We start from the raw sequence: 22,268 nt of genomic DNA, 5'->3' as shown, positions 1-22,268 counted from the left end.
TGTAGATTTATTTTATACAGATAATGATTTGTAATCATTGCCTTATTCATGTACTCAGTTCTGTTAATAATTAGAGTTTGTGATATTTCTAAACTGTGGAACTGATTCTACAACATGTCTCTTTTTTGTGCCACCTAGAGTAAGGCTCTTAAAATTGTTTGGTCGTTCAGAGCATTTCTAATGGAGACTGACTATTTAATTCCCTTCTTTGAGGGAACTTGGAGTCTGATAAGTAATACGTCAGAAATGATTATGGAAAAGCAAACCATGAATGTGTCCCAAAAGAATAAGTATGTCTTTGGGAAATGAAAAGAATCTTCTGAATTTCCATCCTGTCACATGTTAAATTGAGACCATTTAGATGAGATCATACCCTCTGCAGTGCCCAAGTTGGATGTTTGAAAACAGACTGTCCTCCCCATTTCTTCTGAGTGTGCAGGCAAGAGTGCCTACTGTTTTCTAATACACTTTCTGTTTTGTTTGGCTAGGGGTAAGGTGGGTTGCTATAGGATTTGCAATAGGCTGGTAGTAACTTTTTGTTTTAGAGTAATGATACATCTTCTGGGGATCAGGCTGTGGGACAAAATGCAGAGCCACACTTTTGCTGAAAGGGAGCTAGAGTGGGGGCAGGAGGTGTGGGAGGGTGAGCAGACACCCTTCCTGCCAGAGGAAAAAGGAGGGCCTGGTATGGAAGATCTGAGCTCATTTCAAGTTCTCCAGGCATTAAATACGAAGGAAAAGTCATCAGAAGCTCCAAAGGAGAAGCAGGGATTGTACAGGTTCAGTTTCTCCCCCCAACACACTTCTTGCTGTCAGAAGCAAACACCAGCTTTGCTGAGTGTCTATCTGTGCTGTTTAGGTTAGCCAGCCAGCCTTGGACTCCAAACTCTAAATAGGAATTCCTGTTCCCTTCCTCACCATGTGGCTCTGGTTCAGGCCCTTGACTCACTAGGTGTCTGTTTCCATCAAGAAAGTAAAGATAATACTATATGTCCATAACAAGAAAGTGGGTGAGAGTTCTGTGCTTTGTAGGGAAAAGGAATTAATACTCTAATTCCTCTTGCTATAATGCAGGCATAGAAAAATAAGGACTCTTGAGAAGATTATGTTATTTATAAGGAAAAGTTTTTAAAAATTATATAGGATGGAATAAAAATATAACATATTCTCAGTTTTTGCTGTACATATATACTGAATTGCTTCAGACCAATAAAGTACTGCAAAAGTGATGGGTATCACTGTCATGATTAGGTTTCAAAGGCTGACTTTCCAATAGGCAGAATTTCTTCACTGCCTCCCCATCTTGCATGCTTTGGTGAAGCAAGCTGCCAGCGGGAGAGGACTAATGTGGCCAGAAACTGAGTGTGGTCTCTGGCCAACAGCCAGAGAATAACTGAGGTCCTGAATCCAACAATTTGTGAGGAAAAAATACAGCCAACAACTATGTGAACTAGGAAGTGGATCCTTCCCTAATCAAATCTTCAACTAGTCATAGGAAGACTCACAGATAAATAAGAAGAGTCTGATCTCTCTTGCCCTGGCAGGTGCATGAAATGTGAGTTCTGGAAGGTTGAGCAAAAGCAACCCAAACCCTTTTAGGATAAGCTAGGAGCAGACCTAGACACGAGACATTTGGGAGCTATGAAGGAAACTGCAAGAGTTTAAAATTCCAAAATAAAACTATTCGAGCTATGAATAAGCTTGAAGTTTCCCATATCAATATGAGGAAAGGAAGAGTCAGGAAGTCAGGAAGTAGAAGGAATGAGAGGCAAATGGAAAAAACCATAGAGGTCTCCCATACAGATGGCAAAGAATCTGCTCCATAGACTTGATCAAAATAAGCCCAGAAGGGTTAGGATGAAATACAAGAATGCACTTTCTCATGCTTAGAGACAGACCCTGATGAGATGAAGTCATGATTAAAAATTGGCAAATTCATGAGAAAAGAGTCCCAATTCAATTTAACTTATATATGTACCTAAATTGTACTCTAACTTGGGGGATCTTATATAACTATGATTCATTTTCTTTAAAAGATTGATGCTTAAAGGAAAGGAATAGGAAATGTTTTTTAAAATTCAAAAGTTATAATTCTACCTTCTATTCTTGTCCCCTGGCATCCAGGTCACTTCCCCAGAGATAACCAAAATAAAGTTTCTTATATCCTTCTAGAGGTACCGTAAGTAGAGCCAAATAGATAAATGTACTAATCTTTTTAAATGCCCTTTAAAAACTGAAATGGTAGCTTACCACATACACTATTGTGTACTTTGACTTGTTCTGTCTCTTAGCGATAATATTTTTGTACCTCGTATCAGTACATAAGAAGATTCTTTATTCTTGTTTATGGTCGTACAATATTCCAGCATATTAGCATTCCATATTCTACTTAATCATTTACCTACTGATAGATACATAGGTAATTTTCAATCCTTTTGCTACTCTAAGCAATTCTGTAACTAATACACTTTTTGTATGCATCATTTTGTGCATCTATATCTGTGGGATAAACTGATGGAGGTGATATGCTGGACCAAAGAGTATGTGTATGAATTATTTTGACAGATTCTGACAAATTATTCTCTGTAGAGTTTATACCAAGTTACACTCCAATGAGCAATGTATGGGAATGCCTGTTTTTCCCACTCACACTAATACTGCACCAGTAAACTATTTGATCTTTATCTTACTGGTAAGTGAAAAATGATCTCCGTGTAGTTTAAATTTTTATTTCCCCTATTATAAGGATGTCCTATGTTTCAAAATCACATTTTTTTTTCTGTGACTTGACTATTTATGTCCTTCCCCTTTTTATCTATTTGTTGACTTTTATCTGGTATTTGTAGCAGTTATGTGTTAGGAAAACTAGCTATAACCTCCAAAGAGTTCTCCTAGTTAGCTGCTTGTTATATCATTTTGCTTGCTGTGTGTTGTCCTGCCAAAAGTTTTTAATTGCTGTGGTTGAACTGAACAATCTTTTCTTGAAGGCATCTGGATTTTGTCATGCCTCTAAAAGCCTGCCCCAGGAAGATATGACAAAAATTCACCACATTTTCTTCTACTACTTTTACAGTTTTAATTTTTAACATCTAAATATTTATTCCATCTAGAATTTATCCTTAACATGTGAGGTGTAGATCCAGATTCATTTTATTTTTCCAGATGTCTATTCGGTTGTGCCAATACGATTTATTGTGCCTCTCAGAAGTACATGATTGTTTTTATATAGCTTTTACATGTTTTTTTACATGTTTTTTATTTTTGGCTGTGTGTGTGTTGCTATTTTAATGGGGTTGTTTTCTTTTTTCTTTTCTTTTCTTTCTTCTTTCTTCTTCTGATATTATTTGTGCATATAGAGACTATTTATTTCTCTACATTAGTTTTATACCTACAGACATTTTCCATTTCTTCAGATAAATTTTCAGTTGCTTCTCTTGGATTCTCCAGGTGGGGAATCATATACTTGTAATAATGAAAGTTTTTTCTCCTTCTTTTCCAATTATTATACATTTACCCTTCTGTGTTCATCAGCCCCCTCCAACAAAATAAATAGTTATGATCATAAAAAGGGCTCCATTTGTGACATTTGGGACTGGGAATGTCCTTGGGTTTCCCATTAAGGAGGATGCTGGCTCTTGGATTAATAGTGATAAAAGATAACAAATTATCTATCCTATTTTATTAATCATTTTTTAAAATCCAGAATGAATGTTGACATGCTTTTTAAAAGAATTTATGCAATTATTTTCCCTTATATTTATTAACGTGAATTATACTGATAATATAATTAATATTTTAGATAAACAGAATAATGTCTCCCAACAATATCTACATTCTAATCCCTGGAAACTGTGAATGTTACTTTATATGGAACTGCAGATGTGATTCAACTCCTTGAGATGGAGAGATTATCCTGGGTTATCTGAGCAGCCCTCAATGTAATTACAAGTATTTTTATAAAAGGGAGGCTGAGGGAGATTTGACACAAAACAAGGTCATGTGACACTGAAGCAAGATGCTATGCTTTGCAGATGGAGGCAGGGGCCAGGAGCCAAGGAATGCAAGGAATGGAGCTCTAGAAGGTGGGAAAGGTTAGGTACTGATTCTCCACTGGAACTTTCAGAGGGAGTCTGGACCTGCTGACAAATTGATTTTGCCCCAGTAAAACTGATTTCAGACTTGTGAGCTCCCAGACTGTAAGAGAGTATGTATGTTGTTTAAGCCACCATGTCTGTGGTGTTTTGTTACAACAACTACAGGGAACTAATACAATATTTTGGATCATTCAGTTACTGAGCCTATCTTACACTTCTAAAGGAAAGCCCATTTATTTATGATGGTTTATTCTTTCAATGTGCAGGTGGATTCTGTATTGAAAATTGAAATATGTCATCTTATGTTTTAATACATCTTAAAACATCAACCTGGCTGTCCTTACGAGAAGCAATAATTGCTTTGTGGTTGTAAGTATAACTTTTGGAGTTAGAAAGTCCAACTTATACATACTGGCTATGTTTTTTAATCTCTAGAGATTAAAAAATTTTAATCTCTCTGTGTATTAGTTTTCTAATCTGCAGAATGGAATGATAATAGAACCTTCCCTAACAGACTTTCTGTAGAGAATTAAGTGAAAAAAAAAAAAGTACACATAAAGCACTTAGAGCAGTGCCTGAAATATAATAGATGCTATTTAAGTGTTTGCTTTCATTGCTGTTCTGCTGTTATTTTAACATAATGCTCAGGTATTGTTGCAATCATGGTGAGAGAATACGTCCCTCTTCGGAAACAGACATTCTCATGAGTATCAGCTGCCCAGTGTGTTCTACAGGGTCCTCCCCTTGCACAGTCCCTTTGCACAGATCTGACATGCACTCTCTCCTCTCCTCTGGGCTGCTGCTCCACTTTTTGTTTCAGTGACTGTGAAACAAAGCACCCCAAAACTTAGTGGAGTAAAGCAACAGTAACTTATTATTTCCTAGAATTCTGTGGGTTGTCTGGACTCAAGTGGTGGCTTCTTGCTGGTATAGGCTGAGGCCACTCATACAGCTGCACTCTGCTGGGAGATTGGCTGAGATCCAATGTGCAAGATAACCTCTCATCCTCCAGAACCTCTCTCATTGTGGCCTCTCACTCTGCAGCAATCTAACTTGAGCTTTTTCAAGCCATTTCAAGACATCAAAAGCAGGAGCTCCCAGGATTCTTGAGGACGTATTACTTCTAACACAATCTCTTGGTCAGAGCAAGTCATAGGCCAGCCAAAATTCAACAGGAAAGGAAATAAACTATGCCCCTTGACAGGAGGTGCTTATGGAGATGGGAGGAATTACCAATGGCGGGGCTGGGTACTGTATACACATGGTACATCCCACTGTCTTGTGTATAGGATCCTTGGAAGGATAACAATCGGCTTGAGTGCAGGCATCTTGCACAGTGTACACACCTACCAGGGGAAACACATGCATCCTTGCCAGAGTGAGTCCTGGGAATGCTGCCATTTATCCTCTCAAATTTTATATACTCCAGCAGCTTAAGGTGCTCTGCAGTGCCAGTGCTTTCAGAGAGAGATGCTCAACAGTCCTATGTGTAGAGGAAGGGGTTACTGTGTGGTCAACCCTCCCTGTTTAAATAGTTTGAGTGATTTTTCTTGGGGTTTCTCTCCTTCCCTTGACTTAGTGAAGGGAATCACTACTTCTCTCCTCTCCCTCACTGGTGAACCCAGTGGTGATGGACAATCACTGTCTAAAGACGAAATGACTAAAGATTGAGGAAACTGTGTAACACTATGTAACTCTCCACTTATTTCTTGCCCTCTCTCCTGTTTAAGTCTCTTAAAAGAATTAAGCAGAATTATGAAATGTGAGAGCTGGATTAACCCAAGACAGATAGCCCAGTTCAGTGACTTCCAACTATGCTTCACAGACTATTTAAGATTTTATTAGGCTCCTCCTACAGTATAAGAGCAACAAGGAGGGAGGAAGAGGACTTCCAGCAACTCCCTCTCCTTCTCCAGCTTTTGTTTCACAGACTTGGTTTTCATGCAGTTTTGTTTAAACAAGAGTTTTACCATTAATACCAGTTTGAAATTTCTGAGAACAAGACTCAATGACGTTAAGCTCCCTGTTCAGGCAGAGCTGGATAGGGAAGCAGTGCCATCTGGGCATTTCCTGAGGAGACAGTGTACAGGTACTAACTACCTCCCTGGAGGTGTAAGATGATGCAGTGATCTATGTTTACCAGACCTCTGCAGGATTTATGGAATGTGAAGGTATATAAAGATAAGCTGCATGGGTGTGGGGTGTGGAAACCTCAAGGAAGACTTGTGATGTCAAAAGGAAGACTGGTGATCTCAAACAGGGTCACAAAACTGCTTTTAAGGAAGACAGAGCCAAGAAATTGCCCAAACTGCCCTACATGTTTTGATAACTAGGGTCTATACATTTTCTTCCTCTTTCCACACCTAGTTTTCAGCCTTCCCCCTAAATTTTGCACAAACATTTAGAGTCTAGGTTTGAAGGGGCATCAACATTTTCACTTTTCCTGTACCACTCACGGGAGGTCCTTGGTGCCCCCAGGAACTTGGATGGCTAGCAGCTAAGCCAGAGTGAGGAGCCAAGTCTCCAGAATCCTATTCCAGCACCTTCTCTCACTATGAAACTTCTCCTTTATAAAGAAGCCAGCATAATGATGCTTATCCGTATACAAAGGACAAACACAAGAAACTTGTCTTCCCACTGCCTCATTTTCTTTATTCAAATAAATCAAGAATATAGTTTCTCTTTCTTCCAGCTATTATGAGGCTTGCTGATATACTGTGCATGACCCTTTGGATAAAGGCATAATGTAAAACAAAATTGTATTAATAAGATATTGCTAATATTAATCAATATGAAAAGCAATAGTGTTCTGGGGTGAGAAAGTCAGGAAAGAATGGTGTAAACTCTTCTGGGACCTGCAAGACCAGACACTTTCCAATGCTTCTTGGTAAATACTCAGCCTAGAAACGGTCCCCCAAAGTGCAGTAAAGCATGCAACTCTAATGTCTGTGTTACATGGAAATTATGGCTTAGAAAACTCTAGCAAATATCTTCCATCATGAAAACAGTGAGAAATGTTAAATTTCATGTAACTACCAGTTAGAATGGAAGCTATATCACATTCTGTGCTCTATGTGATAAGTACTTAAATAGGTCAGGGTCCTTATATCCCTAATCTATAGGGCATATTCTAATTGAACTTCTTAATGTGTCTGATAGATGGTAAATAGTTCATTTTGACCTTGATTCCAGTCTTTGGTTCATATAACCTAATGGCATGATATTACTAGTTGTGTTTCTTTTCTTTTTTTTTTTTTATTCATGATAGTCACACAGAGAGAGAGAGAGAGAGAGAGGCAGAGACACAGGCAGAGGGAGAAGCAGGCTCCATGCACTGGGAGCCCGATGTGGGATTCGATCCCGGGTCTCCAGGATCGTGCCCTGGGCCAAAGGCAGGCGCCAAACCGCTGCGCCACCCAGGGATCCCTAGTTGTGTATTTTATACAAGTCTGTAATAAAGACCCTATTTCCAAGGAAAGCAATCAAAAATTTTTTTAAATTGTATTTATTTATTTGAGAGAGGGAGACAAGGAGGATAGGGGCAGAGGGAGAGAATCTTAAGCAGACTCAGGGCTCTATCTCATGACTCTGAGATCATGACCTGAGCTTAACTGACTGAGCCACCAAGGTGCCCCTCAAAATTTTGTTTCTTATATTTTTCCATTTGGCTATTAGAAGCTTACATTGATAGACATCCACTCATTAAACCAAGAGAACATGGTTGTATTATTTTCATTTTGCAAAGTGAGCTGAGTTACATGCGGATTGAGCAACTTCTCTGAGTTTACATAAGCCATGGATAGAAATGTGAATCAAACCAATCATCCTGATTTGTTAGGCTTTCCAAAAAGTATAGAATTTTTTTTATTTTATTTTATTTATTTATTTTATTTATTTTATTTTATTTTATTTTATTTTATTTTATTTTATTTTATTTTATTTTATTTTATTTTACTTTACTTTACTTTACTTTACTTTACTTTACTTTACTTTACTTTACTTTATGAGAGAGAATGCAAGCAGGGGGAAGGAGAGGGACAGGCAGACTGCACACTGAATGTGGAGCCTGATGGGGGGGCTCGACTGCACAACCAAATCATTACTTGAACCAAAACCAACAGTTAGATGCTTAACCAACTGAGCCACCAGACACCCCTAGAACATTTTAAAGTTTAATTCTGACCCCATCAAGCCCCAGTGACACATATATTCTATGTATCTCTCTCTCTTGCTCTCTTGTTTTATGTTTATCAGATATTATTCACTGGATATTCATTTTCTGAGGCTGGGAGCACAGGGTTAGAAAACCACTAAGCTAATTGAAACTGAAACCAAAGCCAAACAAGTGACTACGGGCTACCGAGGCCACATGTCAGCGTTAGATTCATAAATACAGCTGCTCTAAAGGCCTAAAGAGAACAACCAGCCCCTACCTCATAAGCATTCACACTTAAAGCAAAGCATAATACTCCATCTGATCCTAAAGATGAGTTAAACAAACATCTCAGGGTAAGGGGATGGAGCTGTGTTCTTTTTTTTTAAATTTATTTATGATAGGCACACAGTGAGAGAGAGAGAGGCAGAGACACAGGCAGAGGGAGAAGCAGGTTCCATGCACCAGGAGCCCGACGTGGGACTCGATCCTGGGTCTCCAGGATCGTACCCTGGGCCAAAGGCAGGCGCTAAACCGCTGCACCACCCAGGGATCCCGGAGCTGTGTTCTTTGTAGCTCTTCCCCTCTTTGATTTCTACTTCCCCTGGGGTCACTCCCCTTTTGTCTCCTTATAGGTGTGGTTGTCCTCCACCAGTTCTTCATATCCTGCTAGTCCTTGGGGTTATGCCCTAGTCCCTCCTCTCATCTCCACCTATACTCTCTCCCTGGGTGGTTTTGTCGATATCGTTGGGTCAGTTACCATAAACATGTCAGTGATACCAAAAGGTGTGTTTCCTTGCTTTAAACATCTCCATAAAGCTGTTCCTTGGGCCGTTCAAATTGGACATATCTCACAGTGAGCACATTATATATTCCATTCCTCACCTCTTCCACCTACCCTTCGGTCCCATGCCATACTCTCTTACCTATTATAGTAAAAAGCATTGTCATTTGGTTCAATCAGCCAAAAACTGGAGGCCATGCTTAACTCTTTCTTCCCCATCAACGTGCCACATTTAATCCATTGCAAAGCCCTGCTAATTTTACTACATATCTCTACCATCTGCCCACCTTGATTCATCTCCACTGCTACCTTCCTAACCTAAGCTACTGGTCTTATACTTGCTGCCTCCAAACATAACGTGCATCCGTTACCCCTCCCTCACCTAAGGGTACCACACCACCTGAGAGAAGGATGTGAACACCCAAAAGATAAGAATTCTGGTGTTGGCTCTCCCTCTTACTGCCTGTGTGAGCTAAGGCAGGGCACATGAGCTCCCAAAGACCTACCTGCCTCCTCTGTTACAGTGGGAATAAATAACAATTTGCTTTCTAAGGAGGTGGGGGCTGAGACAGGTGATCTCCAGAAAGCAGTTAGTATTAAGAGCACTGATTCTATGCAAAAGCTCAAATGTACTCACACATTGAAGTAATAGCCATACACAGATGAAATCCAAACAGTATCACTAGAAATCCAGTGACAAGGGCATTTTGGGATAGACATTTTTCATACCTTTGGCCACTAAGTATCTTTTAAAGATTCTGTGTTGTGCCATTTCCCATCTTTTGATTCCCACAACTCAAAATAGATGGGACAAACTAAATTTCTCAGCCTTCTCAGCCTGGAACAAGGCTATGCTCATGTTATTCACTCCTGGCAAAACACACCTTTTCTGAGATTTAAGTTAATAAAAAGGTAACAGGAAGACAGAATGTCCATTCTGACAAGGAGGGCAGAGAGACATTCCTCTTTTAGAGGCAACATCAGTAAGAGTAGAGTGTCAGCACTGCCACGCCTCTGCTGTGCCGTTCCAGCACAGAGCCTCTGCCAGGGGCAGGAGGGTCCTTGCAAGAGGAGTGTCTGATGGTTTAATCTGGGCATGATTTATGGCTTTAGAGCCTCCAAGCTGGTTCTCTGACCTTCCTGGAGATTGTGTAGGCTACCTAATGTTCTTTAATAAATTATATATTTGTTTAAACAAGCTATGAGGTCTCTTTTATTTGTAGCCACAGAGGAATGCTGCTCCTTGCCCTTCAAGTCTCAGTCAGAGCACCTTTTTCTCTGGGAAGTCTTCCCTGTACCCCAGATTACACTAAATGTGTCATGTGCTCTTAGGGTAGACACTACTTTTCTTCTTCTAACAGGTACCATGTCTATAGAGGTGTTTCAAATTGTTTGATTGTCTTTCCTGCTCTACTGTAAGCTCTGTAAGGGCTGGACTATGACCGCCTTCTTCCTTCTTGTCTCCCCAGCACCTAGTATATTGTGTAGCACATAGTAATCACTCAATACATGTTACCTTGAATCAAATTACTGACATCTAAATGATTCATGCTGTGGTTAAAGACTAATTTTCTTCATTTTTCTCTCATTAGAGGTGAAAAATAGCTGCTCATTGTCTTCATTTTTTTTTCGTAAGACTGAAAGGTAACCTGGTAACCAATGTGGAGGTTACCAGAATTTTTGTATATGGGCCTGAATCATTACCAAGCCTCCTTGAATTCTTGAAGTTGCTGATTTCATGAAGTTTCTACTTCTAAAGACAAAGATAGGGGTTTTTAGATAAAGATAATTAGATTAATGATATATGCTCCACTCAAATAATAATTAACCCACAAGGACAAAGAGAAGGATGTCCCAAGCAAACAAAGGAAACTGCCAGATATGGCAGAGGAAGGGAAGTCGGAGACCAGGGTGTTTATGGAGGTAGGGGCCAGAAAGAGTCATCTTCCCTACCTACATCACGGCACAGTGTCAGGCACAACAGAACATGAGGATAAGGTGCAGGCAGTGGTGTGCTCAATTCTTACAAACATCTCTCTGAAAATAAAAGCACAAAAGAAAGAAAAGGAAAAGAAAAGAGAAAGAAAGAAAGAATAAAACAAGTCCAAGTTTACAGGATTTACTGATTTTTGTGGTGGAAGTGTACCACTATAGCCAATTTCAAGCTACCAACATGCCATCACTGAATGTGGGATTGATTGAGAAGAAATGTGCATGACTGGCTTTTTGTCTGGCAGGAGCTGGTTCTGACACATCATTGGGTGGGGGGCCAAAAATAGAAAGATTGATCCAACTTTAGTGTGAAGAGAGGTCAATGCTCAAAATCTATCCCCCATTCCATACAAAGAATGCCATAGCTTGGCGTCCACCATCTCCTCACTATACATACACACAGGACTTAGAAAACAGAATAGGCTTGGAGATGGAAATCCACATCTCTAGATAGGAATTAAGAGTACTAGAAAGTAATTATTTAGGAATATTTATAACAGCTTTTATTTTTTAGTGATTTTAAATATATATGTATATCTGTATGTGTGTATGTGTTGTTTTTATAAAATTTTAAATTGCTTTAAAGGTCTATTGATAGGTAAAGCAAAATATTTAAAATGCCTTCTGAGGAGTTAACATGAAGTATAAGAATAGCATTAGCCTGAAGGGCACAAGGGAAGAAATCAACCCATACTCTTGTTAAGTTTCCCATACTGTTCATGAAGAAATAAAGTTCTGTTTGAAGGGAGACTTTGAGAACTTAGCGATACATACTGTAATTTCTAGGTCAACTACTAAATAAATCAGAAAGAGTCAATACTAACATGTAACCAATTCACCTAAAAGAAGCCAGGAAATGAGAAATAAAGGAGCAAAGAACAAATGGGCTAAAACAAATACCAAGATGAAAGATTTTAACCCAATCATTTAAGTACTTAAATTAAATACAAATGAACTCAACACACCAATTAAAATCTTTTAAAGTGAAAACTTCAGTGTTTCCGTTGCACTAGCTTAGCTGCATTTCAAGTGCTCAGTAACTAAAATCTTACTGAACAGCACTGGTCTAAAGAGTGACTAGCTCTGAATGAACCAGGAGGATGGAGCAATCCAGGAGAACAATTCAATAATGATAATATGTAGATTACAGATGGTGCTAGTAAACTAGTTAGACAATTGGAATTTCCAAGGAAAACAAAAAAAATTGATTAGGAAAGTAAATGCAGTCATAGTGTACTTGACCATGTAGTGAACAGTTATTTACATGAGCAGAATTGCGTCAACACTGGAAGTGATTTATTCTAAACCAGTGGATAACTATATTGGGAGGATGTGGAGAAAAGAGGGAGTTAGTGATGAGAGAGTGCTGACCCTCATCTACGTAAGAAGAGACCACTAGATAAAAAATAACATTGAAAAAAAACTGTATGTATATATTTCTGGGAACACGGAGGTGACCAACATGGTGAGAAATTGAGGGAGTTTCCCAGTAGAAAGAACAGGATGTGGGATGGAGTAAGGTAGAAAATTTCTGTTTGTCCTAAGCTTATGGGGGTGTATTTGATTTTTTAAATATACATGCATATATTAGCTGGATGAAATAAAATACCCGTACAGCTCAAGAAAGACATGTTTGCTCCCCAAAGAGAACAAACACAGAGGCTAGAGAATCTGCACTCCAGGCACTACATAGCAGGGAACCGTCTATCCCCACTTTACATACGGGGTTGCTCAGAGGCAGAGTGGTCTGCTGGGATGGGATTGAGGGTGAGGACTTACTACTCGATTTCCAATCTCTTTGTTCAGGCTGCTCTTACAAAGGCTGGAGTGTGGGGCAACATAGCTGAAGAGATTTAAGTCCAAAAATAAACCTGACCAAGTTGGTAACGATGACAATTTAGTCATTACTACTAAATAACATTTCCCAAAGGACACAAAGGTACCCAAAGTTTTACACTTTTAATATGAAAAGTTTACCCTGAGTAGAATGTCACTCTGAGTAGACGGTAGCCTGATGATTATATATATATATATATATACCTCCAATCACAGAGCCAAGATTTTACATAATTCAGGACACGATCTTCCTTTTGGTGCTGACTCACCTATTTGCTCTCCTTCCTATCTAGTCTACTGTATGGCAAAATTGTTCCCAGTTTTACATCTTGCGATCCACTCAGCAGAATGCTCCATCAGGCAGTTAACTGTCTGAACTGCCTGCTCAGTAATACGTTGTAGCAAAAGGCAATTTTATACCTGGATCAAGATTTGGCAGACCACCAGGAAGATTTAAAGATTTAAAGTTCACAGAAATGACACAGCAAATGGTTGGAAACCACTGGCTCCACCTCTCTGGCCAATGTCATCTCTGACCCCAGAATAGAATGGAGCACAGAGAGGCCCATTCCCCACGGCACTGCACACCCTCCCAAGTCTCTGCAGGGTGTGTGTGTGTGTGAAGATAAACTGTTTTACTGAAGAGGAAACTGTTCTTTGAGAGGTTAAGCCACTGGTTGCATTTGATGGGAGGAGAATAAGGAGGAGCTCTTCTATTTCTATGTCCCTGTTTCTGCCTGCCTCCCTCAGTAACTCGTGTGCTAAACCTCCACTGGTCATGTATAGTGTCTAATCCCAACTGGATTCCTACAAGGGAGGGAGAACTGCCTACCGGAGTCATCTGAAGCCTACCACCCAACAGCTGAGAAGAGGAAACAACTATTATTGGTAAACAATATAACACAAAATGTATTGGAGGTTGTGAAACGTTACACCATTTGCCAATAGTCATAAGAAGTAAGCAAAAGAAATACAAATTTCAAGTGGCCAGCCACCGTGGCACCCACAAAGTTGTCTTTTCTTGGGTGGTTTTCCCTATTGGGATACTTGCAATGTTAGTCCCTTTCTTGCCTCATGACACTACCATCTATGATCTGATCATGAATCTGAGAATCACTGTAGACTCTTACTCCATAATAACCTCCCCCTTTTCACTACCCTCATGTGATCCATCACACAGTGCTATTAATTGGAATTCTGAAGTATGTCTCAAGTCTATCTTCCTCTAGTCATGAGGGGGGCTCTAGGGTCGACTGTCCAGGCGGCCACCGGAGCTGTCTCTGGGTCTCTACTCTCCAGTAATGTATGGGAGCGCTCCTGCTACCCAGCCCACACCAACCAGCATCACACACCTTTGTATTGCAACTACTCCCAAACAGATGTGCTCTATGCCCTCCAGGTAGCCTCTTGCTTTTGGTTTTCAGGTGTTCTAGAAAGTAAGGTTTAACATTTTCATGTTGTTTACCCTATTTTCTTCTTCCTCTTTGTTCAAGTCCTTTGACCATTTTCAAACCTTGCATTATTTTTTTAATGTTTTACTTAATGATATCTATATTCATATTTGAACAATTCTCTTTAGAAGGAAATTATTTAATATTTCTTTTCATATTTCGAGTTACTTTTAGAAGTAAAAAAAGTGAGTGAAAATAATGAAATTATTCTGTCAAAGCATTAAATAATATCCCAAGGTGGAATTTCCCTAGAAATTATCTACATAAAATGAGTATACTTTGTCTTTAGGACGTTAGTGCTGAACCATATTATCATCAATGTGAATTATTATTGTTTGTAAATAACACTGAAAATAATCAAAGGACTAAAGTTTAGAAAGGAAGGTAGGAAAAAACAGCCAATCTCACACCTCACATCCAGACCCTGGTGTTAAACTTTACCAAAGAATGCCATGTTCTCTGAAATGTTTCTGTTATGCTTCCTCAATTATTAGTGTTAGAATAAAACTGATAACGTCATTATGATTATCACTCAAAATACATCACCGAGTATAGAAGGTGCTAATGCTATGTATTTTTATCTGAGCGAGGGGGAAGCGGGGGGGGGGGGGGAAGAAGTTTCTAGGTCTTCCATTTGTATTTTTAAAAATTTCATTAGAAAATGAAAGGGACAAAGAAAATCCTTTGGTTAACTGCAAAAAAAAAATTGTTTTAACCCTTTGTAGTCTCTCCAATCTGTTTCATATAGCAAGCTACAAAAGTTGTACTGCCTTTCGAATTCGAGCCCATTTCCTCAGGACAGATAAAAATCATGGTGAATTAAACATCTACCACCTGGAAATACTCCAGATTCTTGATGCTCTGACTTTCCCCCTATTGCCTGTCAATTGCTCATCAGGATTAGAGACCAACTGCTCTAGAAGGTGGGTCTGCGTGTTTTATTCAAGTTCCTGCCTGTTCCGTTAGGTTAAAGCTAATCTGCATCACTTTCCATTTTCAGCCACCAACTCTATCTGTAGCTGCTGTGACATTTTTACACAAGGAAAGATGTATGCTGCCCATCTGTCATGTAAGGACATAATGTAGCTAAACCATCTACCCTGTCTCATACCACATGGGGAGTGATGAAGACACAAAGGGCCGGGTTTGGTTTCTCCTCCGGGAATTGGTGGCCAGAGTTACTAACTTGTATGCTGCACTCTCAAGAAAATGGCCATCAGGTGAGCCACCATCAACAGGCTGCAGAAGCACCTCTGCAAGTGGTGGGTCTGGGCTCTGTTTTCAAAGTCTGAGCGTCAACTGTCAGTTTTGTCCCTAACTTAGAGAATCAGGCTCACCTTCCCAGGTCAGTGGGCAGTGTAGCAGAGAGAGGGCTGGGCTTGGAGGTCTGGGGTGGTCACTTACTGACTAGAGGGGAAATGTCTTCACTTTATCACCTTTGGCTTATCACTAAAAACAAAAACAAAGTATTCTAAAAGGGGACTCACATACCATATCCCCCCCACCCCAAAGCCTGTTACTGTATATGGTACAGAAACGTGGTCCTCAGAAATTCAGCTATGGGCAAAGGAAACTGGCCTGAAGGATGAGAGCTCAGAGGTACCATCACCCATGCTAATCCATGTCCCTCCTCCACTGAGGGGGGGAAAGCTTTCTTTCACAGCAGGCTCTTGTATGTGCCTGCCACAGCGAATTGCTAACATACCCAGGGAAATGAGTATTTCAATAGTAATTTTGTTTTCTAGTGGCTTCGCTTCCCATAACACCCTGGGCAGAGAAGTATTTATACAGTGGGATGCGTGCTGTAGGATGATGATGATGATGATGATGATGATGATTTTCAGGATCTGGTTTTTATATTAAATAATAGCTGAAGCAGTTTGTATCATGACTTTCTTTTATAGGTGAAAATGCCACATAATACAAGTTAAGGCTTCGTGAGCCAATATATTTCATCGCCCAGCACCATAATCTATTAAGCCAGAGATATTTTCAGGGAATTGCCTTAAATCCTTTGGTGGTTTAAAGTAGCTTCAGAGGGATTAGTGGCTTAGAGGTAATTGTTATTGCTAATATTTTATTTGAAATGTCCTGTTCAGCAAAGGTAATGTGACATTTTGCTCACTGGAAATGCTGTCTTTCTAGGGAAAGGCATGAGTCAAAAGGTCAGTGTCTCGGAGAAGAAGGGAAGGGAGCCCATGAAACAAAGGACAAGGGCCTAAGCTAGGTGGTCAGCACAAGATAAGCGTGTCAGGGCTGACTTTTCTGTACGTGGACCTTGGGGAGCAAGAGTGTTAATTTTACATGAATTGTGAGATTAATCTAGATAGATAATCAGCTCTAAAGGGAAACCTGAGATGCATTTTTAATTTTTTTTAGTAAGTAAGGAAAATAAAACTCAAGGAGGTACGTCTTTGTAGGCCTACCCTCTTCCACCAAGGCAGTAAATGTTGGAGCTCGCTCTGCAGGGGCATCTCAGTCTCTAGGCTGGTGGATCTCAAATATAGAGTTTCTTAAGAAATCAGATAGGGTGCTTGTTGAGAAATAAAAATTCTTTGGGATCTACACCTACCAACTTTGATTCTATAGTTCTGAGATGGCTCTAAAAAACCTGCATTTTAACCAGAGAGCTCCAAGGGATTCTGATCCAGGGATTCATTATCTCTAGAGAAACACTGGGTTAACCAGTCCTTTACTTGACCATGGTACCATGTTCTCAAATTTCTATCTATGGCCCACATGCATCCTTGGAGTTCTATACACTTACATCAAAATGGCAAGCAAAATTCCCACTTGAATGCCCCAGTAATGGCACCATTGCCCATCCAATTCTACAACACAAAATGTAGATGGCACCTCCCTTTCTTGCACTATGCCCACTGCATCACTGCTCTGACACCGGTCCCAGCTCCCATTGGAACTTACCACATCTTGTCTGGACCACAACACTATGGCACTAACCAGTCTCCCTCCATCCACTCTTCAATTTGCTTCCTTCACTGAGCCAGAGGGGCTTTGCAAGTTATGTTTTAATGTGGCACAACTTCCTGTGAAAATGCTTCAGTGACTTTTTATCACCTCTTGGATTAGGACCGAAGTCCTTTCTTTGGCTCCCAAAGCCCTACATGGTGGTGACCACCCAATCACCTCTGCAGTCTTGACTCACACAATTTTCTCTCTGGCTCTGTAGTCTAGCCACAGTGCACTTTCTTCTTTTTCCTCAAAGGAACCACATTCATTCTGGGACAGGGCATTCCTTCACCCAGAGCCAGCTTTTTCCTCTCCCCTTCCCTTGGACTAGTGACCACCTGCAGCTGTAGATGATATCTCACATTTTGCTTTGTGAACTTCTAACCTACCTCAGTTTTCCTTAAGATATATCTTCAAACAATGATATACTTTGTGTAATGACACCTTTAGTTCTGTGTTTGGTTAATGCCTGCCTTTCCCTAGACTGTGAGGCCCACAAAGGCAGCAATTAGGGCCTTTGTGGCTCACTCTTGTATCCCTAGGATCTGCCACAGTGCTAGGTGCATGGAGATACCATTTAATACTCGTTGAATGACTGAACTATGTAAGACATATTGAAAAAAACAATTTCATCTGAACTTCTTTAGATAGAGAAACCAAAGTAGACCTAGCAGAGACAGACACTGGGGATTTCAGGCAAAGTCCTTTACCAGTGGGCTGGATAATATAATTATTGTTTAAGCATCACCATTAAGTATATACAAACTGTACCCAGGCATATGATTTTAAGCTCAAGTTAATTTTCCAGTGATAAAGGGATATGACATTTTAAAAAAAGAATGGTGATCCTGATTAAGAAATCCTTAGTTTTTACTCAGCATTAAAGTATTTAGAATAATGAATGCTCTTCAGGGGCACCTAAGAGCCACCTGGGTGGCTTAGTTGGTTAAGCATCTGCCTTCAGCTCAGGTCATGATCCCAGTGTTTTCTGGAATGGAGTCTTGCATCAGGCTCTCTGCTCAGTGGGAAGCCTGTGTCTCCCTCTCTCTCTCTCCACCTGTTGCTCTGCCTACTTGTGCATTCTTTCTCTGTCAAATAAATAAATAAATAATATCTTTTACAAAAATGAATGGTCTTTAGTTTATTATACAGAGTCAGAAGTTGGGTGTCATCTTGCTGGGCCATTTCCCTTAAAACAATATTAATCCAATAATATTAATCCAATTTATGGTGAGGGTTCTCAGGGGCTTGCTGGCTCACTCAGAAAATTCTTTATCCCAATTTTTACACTGATTCTGAAAAGAAAGATCAACTCCAGACGTCTTGAAACTGTTGGACTCTGCTGGACATATAGTTGAATGCACTTGTTACATGGATCAGCATTTTAGGTCAGCCAGATTCTGTGTGTCACTGGGGCCTATCATTTGCTAGTTACAATTCTTTCTTTATGATGTTTTCTTCAAAAAAGGCCAGAGCATTTTTCAAACAGAAATTACAAGCTCAAAAGAGATAGAAGAAGCAGACAAATAACAAAAAGACCTTTAGAGTTAAGACCAAAAGGGGAAGTCACTAAAAATTAACAAATGGAGAGGATGACATGGGGGTAACATTATGTTTATAAAATAAATTATACATGTGACATTATTATAGATCCAGAATATGATAAAGCATTGGAGCTGCTATGAATCTCTATTTCTGATATTGCAGAACTCAACCCAAAAGGAGAAAATAATCCATTTAACATTCCTGCTTCATGGGAAGACATCTGCCCACTTCCACAGTGTCTGGAGGAGCTCCTAGTTCTTCGCTATTCCCCATCAGTATGTGACGGAACCAACTTTAAAACTGCACCAAAGCAGTGAGGAAAAAGGCTGGGTCGAACATTTTGGGTTTCTCTATCTGCTATACTAGACACTTTTATACCGGTTTAAGTTTGTGAACTGAAAAAAACAGAGAATTTGTATTCTGGAAGGTTGTTCTCTGGCAAATGTGAAACCCCAGCTCCCATGTGTAGGGATTTTAGGGAGAAAATCCCTAAAGAGAATGATATAGGGGGCTCCCCTCAAAATGCAGAGCTAAATGAGCCTATTCAGGATGATGGCTGCCACTGACAGGCTCTCCTTCATGTCCTGTGCCTCAGAGCAGCTCACAGTGGTCCACTGTGACTGTAAGAGGACAGATAAGGAGCACAAGACATCAGAAGACTGTAAGGTAAAAGAGAGAGGTCAAAACTATGGGAGAAAAGCAATGTGTAGGAAACAGAGACAACGCACAGATCTGAAAACCTGAAAAAATACCTAGTATCTTTAGAGAAATAAAAGAAGATATTGTATTTATGAAACAAGAATAACATGGTATAAAAAAGAAAAATATCAAAAAACAAAAAAGTTTCCTGGAAATAAAAAAATATATATAATACCCAATTAAAAAAAAAAAACTCAACAGAAAGTTAAAAGAAAAAACTGAGGGTGCCTGACTGGCTCAGTCATTTAAGTGTCTGCCTTCAGCTCAGGTCATGATCCTAGGGTCCTGGGATCGAGTTTTGCATCAGGCTCCCTGCGCAGTGGAGAGTTTGCTTCTCCCTCTGTCCTTCCCCCTCTGCTCCTGCTCTCTCTCTCTCTCTCATTCTCTCTCAAAATAAATAAGTAAAATATTTTTAAAACATAAAAAATTGAGTAAGTCTCCCAGAAGTATTAAAAATATATGAAAAGAGTGGAGAGAAATTATAAGAGAACTAGAGGATCATTTCAGGATGTACAAATCCCAATAATTGAAATTCCAGAAAGAAAGAACAAGTAAAATAAGAGAAAATTATTTTTAGAGTCTCCAACAATTGCAGGACATAATTTTTCAGGTCACAAGAGCACATCTAGTGCCTAGCATAAGATCCAAAATAAAGCATATTCTTGAAGTTTTTCAGAACACGGAAAACAAGAGAATAGACAAAGCTTTTAAGGAAAATAAAACAATTTATTTACAAAAGAATCAGAAGTCAAGGAATCTATCTATCTAGAGAGAGAGTGTGAGAGAGCATGAACAGGGAGGAGGTGCTGAGGGAGAGGGAGACTCAGGGCTCCATCGATCTCAGGACCCTGGGATCACAACCTGAGCCGAAAGTAGACACTTAACCAACTGAGTCACCCAGGCACTCCAAGAAGTCAAAGTAATCTTCAGAAAGAAGAATAAAGCTGGAAGTATTACAATCTCAAATTTCCAGGTATACTATAAAGCTATAGCAATCAAAACAGTATGGTACTAGTACAAAGATAAACACAGATCACTGAACAGAATAGAGAACCCAGAAATAAACTCACATTTATTTGATCAATTAATCTACAATAAAGGAAGCAAGAATATACAATGGGGGAAAAGACAGTCTCTTCAGTAAATGATGCTGGGAACCCGGGTGGCTACATGCATAAAAAGAACAAAAGTGGACAATTTTCTTATACTCTATAAAAAAAATAAACTCAAAATTACTTAAAGACCTAACGTGAGACCTGAAACCATAAAACTCCTAGAAGAAAACACAGGCAGGCTCTAATATCTTTGACATCAGCCTTAGAAGTAGATATGTCTAGATATGTCTCTTCAGGGAAACAAAAGCAAAATTAAACTGCTGAGAGTACACTAAAATAAAAAGCTTTTGCACAATGAGGGAAACCATGAACAAAACAAAAAGACAACCTACTGAAGGGGAGAAGATATTTACAAGCTACATACCCAGTTAAGGGTTAGTATACAAAATATAGAAAGAAATTATATAATTCAACACCAAAAACCCAAATAATTTATCCAATTTTAAAAATGGCAGAAGACATAAATAGACATTTCTCCAAAGAAGACATAGAGATGGCCAATAGACACATGAAAAGATGCTCAGCATCACTTATCATCAAGGAAATACAAATCAAAACAACAGTAAGATATGACCTCACATCTGTCAGACTAGCTGAAATCAAAAACACTAGAAATAAGAAGTACTGGTAAGGATATTGAAAAAAAAGAACCTTCATGCACTGTTGGTAGGAATGTAAATTGGTACAGCCACTGTCGAAAACAGTATGGAGGTTTCTCAAAAAATTAAAATTAAAAATATATGATCCAGTATTTGCATTATTGGGTATTTACCAAAAGAAAATGAAACACTAATATGAAAGATACATGCACCCATGTTTATTGCAGCATTATAAAAAGAATGAGATCTTGCCATTTGCAACAACATGGATAGATCTAGATGGTTAATACTAAGTGAAATGTTGGGGAAAGACAAATACCCTATGATTTTACTTGTATGTGGAATTTATGAAAAAACAAATGAATAAAGAAAAAAAAAAGGCAAAAAAACAGACTTTGTTTTTAAGTAGGCTCCATGCTCAACATGGGGCTTGAACTCATGATCCCGAGATTAAGAGTTGTGTGTTCTACTGACTAAGCTAGCCAGGCACCCCAAGTAATAGACTTTCAGACAAAGAGAATGAACTGATGGTTACCAGAGGGGAGGTGAGTGGGAGGAGAATTTTAAAAATCCTCAGAGTGGCATCAGAAGTCTCAATAGTTACACTAGAAGCTAGCAGAAAATAAAAAAAAAACAACAAAACAAGACAGAAAAAACCTTCAAATTCTGAGGGAAATTATTTTGAACCTAAAATTATCTACCCAGATGAGTCACTCATCAATAATGAAAGCAGTTGGGCAGCTGAGTGGCTCAATTAAGTGTCTGCCCTTGGCTTGGGTCATGACCCCCACGTCCTGGGATCCAGTCTCTCATACAGCTCCCTGCTTAGTGGGGAGCCTGCTTCTCCTCTTCTTCTGCCCCTCCCCTCACTCATGCTCTTTCTCTCTCTCAAATAAACCAATAAAAACCTTTTTTAAAAAAAGAATGAAGGTAGAATAAAAACATTTTTTTATGGCCTCAATTTTCCTCTCATGTATCAAATTTCTAGGAAGTCATTCAACATGGTATAACTCTAAATTGAAGGAGTAAC

General features: G+C 39.3%; 3 long non-coding RNA genes across 52 annotated transcripts in view; 1 reads left to right on the top strand and 2 right to left on the bottom strand.

Moving 5' to 3' along the window:
• Positions 1 to 13,410, bottom strand: part of LOC144314156 (uncharacterized) — a 21,317-nt gene extending 7,907 nt beyond the window's left edge. The window contains exon 1 of the long non-coding RNA XR_013379932.1: positions 13,129 to 13,410. This is a non-coding gene — a long non-coding RNA (uncharacterized LOC144314156). The remainder of the gene's footprint in view (positions 1 to 13,128) is intronic.
• The window catches only part of LOC144314152 (uncharacterized), a 240,698-nt gene that overhangs the window by 140,155 nt on the left and 78,275 nt on the right, over positions 1 to 22,268 (bottom strand). The window lies entirely within an intron of this gene.
• LOC144314158 (uncharacterized) lies at positions 12,964 to 22,268 on the top strand. The gene is made up of 4 exons (XR_013379935.1): positions 12,964 to 13,747; positions 15,036 to 15,233; positions 15,311 to 15,530; positions 18,988 to 22,268. It is a non-coding gene; the product is annotated as an uncharacterized LOC144314158 (long non-coding RNA).

The sequence above is a fragment of the Canis aureus genome, chromosome 5 (genome assembly GCF_053574225.1).
Source record: "Canis aureus isolate CA01 chromosome 5, VMU_Caureus_v.1.0, whole genome shotgun sequence".
NCBI lineage: Eukaryota > Metazoa > Chordata > Mammalia > Carnivora > Canidae > Canis > Canis aureus.
The sequence above is the reverse complement of the archived record's forward strand: the minus strand, read 5'-3'. Positions and strand labels throughout refer to the sequence as shown.